The sequence below is a fragment of the Dermacentor andersoni genome, unplaced genomic scaffold (assembly GCF_023375885.2).
Source record: "Dermacentor andersoni unplaced genomic scaffold, qqDerAnde1_hic_scaffold ctg00000040.1, whole genome shotgun sequence".
In the NCBI taxonomy this organism is placed as follows: Eukaryota; Metazoa; Arthropoda; class Arachnida; order Ixodida; family Ixodidae; genus Dermacentor; species Dermacentor andersoni.
Genome location: NW_027314753.1, coordinates 447,838 through 453,267, shown reverse-complemented (window position 1 = coordinate 453,267; position 5,430 = coordinate 447,838).

Below are 5,430 nucleotides of genomic sequence, written 5' to 3'. Positions count from 1 at the left end.
ATCTAACACCTAACCTAACCTAACCTAACCTAACCTAACATCTAATCTAATCTAACATCTAACATCTAACTTAACATCTAATTTAATCTAACATCTAACACCTAACCTAACCTAACCTAACCTAACCTAACCTAACCTAACCTAACCTAACCTGACCTGACCTGACCTGACCTAACCTAACCTAACCTAACCTAACCTAACCTAACCTAATCTAACCTAACCTAACCTAACCTAACCTAACCTGACCTGACCTGACCTGACCTGACTTGACCTGACCTAACCTAACCTAACCTAACCTAACCTAACCTAACAACCTAACCTAACCTAACCTAACGTCTAATCTAGTCTAACATCGAACATCTAACTTCCCATCTAATATGATCTAACATCTAACATCTAACCTAACCTAACCTAACCTAACATAACCTAACCTAACCTAACCTAACCTCACCTCACCTAACCTAACCTAACCTAACCTAACCTAACCTAACCCAACCTAACCTGAGCTAACCTAACATCTAATCTAATCTAACATCTAACCTAACATCTAATCCTAACCTAACCTAACCTAACTTAACCTAACCTAACCTAACCTAACCTAACGTCTAATCTAGTCTAACATCGAACATCTAACCTAACCTAACCTAACCTAACATAACCTAACCTAACCTAACCTAACCTAACCTCACCTCACCTAACCTAACCTAACCTAACCCTACCTAACCTAACCTAACCTAACCTAACATCTAATCTAATCTAACATCTAACATCTAACGTAACATCTAATCCTAACCTAACCTAACCTAACATCTAATCTAATCTAACATCTAACATCTAACTTAACATCTAATCTAATCTAACTTCTAACACCTAACCTAACCTAACCTAACCTTAGCTAACCTAACCTAACCTAACCTAACCTAACCTAACCTACCCTAACCTAACCTAACCTAACCTAACCTAACCTAACCTAAACTAACCTGACCTAACCTAACCTAACCTAACCTAACCTAACGTCTAATCTAGTCTAACATCGAACATCTAACTTCCCATCTAATATAATCTAACATCTAACATCTAACCTAACCTAACCTAACCTAACCTAATCTAACCTAACCTAACCTAACCTAACCTAACCTAACCTGACCTGACCTGACCTGACCTGACCTGACCTGACCTGACCTAACCTAACCTAACCTAACCTAACCTAACTTAACCTAACCTAACCTGACCTGACCTGACCTGACCTGACCTGACCTGACCTGACCTAACCTAACCTAACCTAACCTAACCTAACCTAACCTAACCTAACCTAACAACCTAACCTAACCTAACCTAACGTCTAATCTAGTCTAACATCGAACATCTAACTTCCCATCTAATATAATCTAACATCTAACATCTAACCTAACCTAACCTAACCTAACATAACCTAACCTAACCTAACCTAACCTAACCTAACCTCACCTCACCTAACCTAACCTAACCTAACCTAACCCAACCTAACCTAACCTAACCTAACATCTAATCTAATCTAACATCTAACATCTAACCTAACATCTAATCCTAACCTAACCTAACCTAACTTAACCTAACCTAACCTAACCTAACCTAACCTAACGTCTAATCTAGTCTAACATCGAACATCTAACTTCCCATTTAATATAATCTAACATCTAACATCTAACCTAACCTAACCTAACCTAACATAACCTAACCTAACCTAACCTAACCTCACCTCACCTAACCTAACCTAACCTAACCCAACCTAACCTAACCTAACCTAACATCTAATCTAATCTAACATCTAACATCTAACGTAACATCTAATCCTAACCTAACCTAACCTAACCTAACCTAACCTGACCTGACCTGACCTGACCTGACCTGACCTGACCTGACCTGACCTAACCTAACCTAACCTAACCTAACCTAACCTAACCTAACCTAACAACCTAACCTAACCTAACCTAACGTCTAATGTAGTCTAACATCGAACATCTAACTTCCAATCTAATATAATCTAACATCTAACATCTAACCTAACCTAACCTAACCTAACCTCACCTCACCTCACCTAACCTAACCTAACCTAACCTAACCCAACCTAACCTAACCTAACCTAACATCTAATCTAATCTAACATCTAACATCTAACCTAACATCTAATCCTAACCTAACCTAACCTAACCTAACCTAACCTAACCTAACAACCTAACCTAACCTAACCTAACCTAACGTCTAATCTAGTCTAACATCTAACATCTAACTTAACATCTAATTTAATCTAACATCTAACACCTAACCTAACCTAACCTAACCTAACCTAACCTAACCTAACCAACCTAACCTGACCTGACCTGACCTGACCTGACCTGACCTAACCTAACCTAACCTAACCTAACCTAACCTAACCTAACCTAATCTTACCTGACCTGACCTGACCTGACCTGACCTGACCTAACCTAACCTAACCTAACCTAACCTAACCTAAGCTAACCTAACCTAAACAAACCTAACAACCTAACCTAACCTAACGTCTAATCTAGTCTAACATCGAACATCTAACTTCCCATTTAATATAATCTAACATCTAACATCTAACCTAACCTAACCTAACCTAACATAACCTAACCTAACCTAACCTGACCTAACCTCACCTCACCTAACCTAACCTAACCTAACCTAACAACCTAACCTTACCTAATCTAACCTAACGTCTAATCTAGTCTAACATCGAACATCTAACTTCCGATTTATCATATTCTAACATCTAACATCTAACCTAACCTAACCTAACCTAACCTAACGTAACCTAACCTAACCTAACCTCACCTCACCTCACCTCACCTAACCTAACCTAACTTAAATCAACCTAACCTAACCTAACCTAACCTAACATCTAATCTAATCTAACATCTAACATCTAACGTAACATCTAATCCTAAACTAACCTAACCTAACCTAACCTAACATCTAATCTAATCTAACATCTAACATCTAACTTAACATCTAATCTAATCTAGCATCTAACACCTAACCTAACCTAACCTAACCTAACCTAACATCTAATCTAATCTAACATCTAACATCTAACTTAACATCTAATTTAATCTAACATCTAACACCTAACCTAACCTAACCTAACCTAACCTAACCTAACCTAACCTAACCTAACCTGACCTGACCTGACCTGACCTGACCTGACCTAACCTAACCTAACGTAACCTAACCTAACCTAACCTAACCTAATCTAACCTAACCTAACCTAACCTAACCTAACCTGACCTGACCTGACCTGACCTGACCTAACCTAACCTAACCTAACCTAACCTAACCTAACCTAACAACCTAACCTAACCTAACCTAACGTCTAATCTAGTCTAACATCGAACATCTAACTTCCCATCTAATATGATCTAACATCTAACATCTAACCTAACCTAACCTAACATAACCTAACCTAACCTAACCTAACCTAACCTCACCTCACCTAACCTAACCTAACCTAACCCAACCTAACCTGACCTAACCTAACATCTAATCTAATCTAACATCTAACCTAACATCTAATCCTAACCTAACCTAACCTAACTTAACCTAACCTAACCTAACCTAACCTAACCTAACGTCTAATCTAGTCTAACATCGAACATCTAACTTCCCATTTAATATAATCTAACATCTAACATCTAACCTAACCTAACCTAACCTAACATAACCTAACCTAACCTAACCCAACCTAACCTCACCTCACCTAACCTAACCTAACCTAACCTAACCCAACCTAACCTAACCTAACCTAACCTAACATCTAATCTAATCTAACATCTAACATCTAACGTAACATCTAATCCTAACCTAACCTAACATCTAATCTAATCTAACATCTAACATCTAACTTAACATCTAATCTAATCTAACTTCTAACACCTAACCTAACCTAACCTAACCTAACCTAACCTAACCTAACCTAACCTTAGCTAACCTAACCTAACCTAACCTAACCTAACCTAACCTACCCTAACCTAACCTAACCTAACCTAACCTAAACTAACCTAACCTAACCTAACCTAACCTAACCTAACCTAACCTAACATCTAATCTAATCTAACATCTAACATCTAACTTAACATCTAATCTAATCTAGCATCTAACACCTAACCTAACCTAACCTAACCTAACCTAACATCTAATCTAATCTAACATCTAACATCTAACTTAACATCTAATTTATTCTAACATCTAACACCTAACCTAACCTAACCTAACCTAATCTAACCTAACCTAACCTAACCTATCCTAACCTAACCTGACCTGACCTGACCTGACCTGACCTGACCTGACCTGACCTGACCTGACCTAACCTAACCTAACCTAACCTAACCTGACCTGACCTGACCTGACCTGACCTGACCTGACCTAACCTAACCTAACCTAACCTAACCTAACGTCTAATCTAGTCTAACATCGAACATCTAACTTCCCATCTAATATAATCTAACATCTAACATCTAACCTAACCTAACCTAACCTAACGTCTAATCTAGTCTAACATCGAACATCTAACTTCCCATCTAATATAATCTAACATCTAACATCTAACCTAACCTAACCTAACCTAACCTAACATAACCTAACCTAACCTAACCTAACCTAACCTCACCTCACCTAACCTAACCTAACCTAACCTAACCCAACCTAACCTAACCTAACCTAACATCTAATCTAATCTAACATCTAACATCTAACCTAACATCTAATCCTAACCTAACCTAACCTAACTTAACCTAACCTAACCTAACCTAACCTAACCTAACGTCTAATCTAGTCTAACATCGAACATCTAACTTCCCATTTAATATAATCTAACATCTAACATCTAACCTAACCTAACCTAACCTAACCTAACCTAACGTCTAATCTAGTCTAACATCGAACATCTAACTTCCCATTTAATATAATCTAACATCTAACATCTAACCTAACCTAACCTAACCTAACATAACCTAACCTAACCTAACCTAACCTAACCTCACCTCACCTAACCTAACCTAACCTAACCTAACCCAACCTAACCTAACCTAACCTAACCTAACATCCAATCTAATCTAACATCTAACATCTAACGTAACATCTAATCCTAACCTAACCTAACCTAACCTAACCTAACCTAACCTAACCTAACCTAACCTAACCTGACCTGACCTGACCTGACCTGACCTGACCTAACCTAACCTAACCTAACCTAACCTAACCTAACCTAACCTAACAACCTAACCTAACCTAACCTAACGTCTAATGTAGTCTAACATCGAACATCTAACTTCCAATCTAATATAATCTAACATCTAACATCTAACCTAACCTAACCTAACCTAACATAACCTAACCTAACCTAACCTAACCTCACCTCACCTCACCTAACCT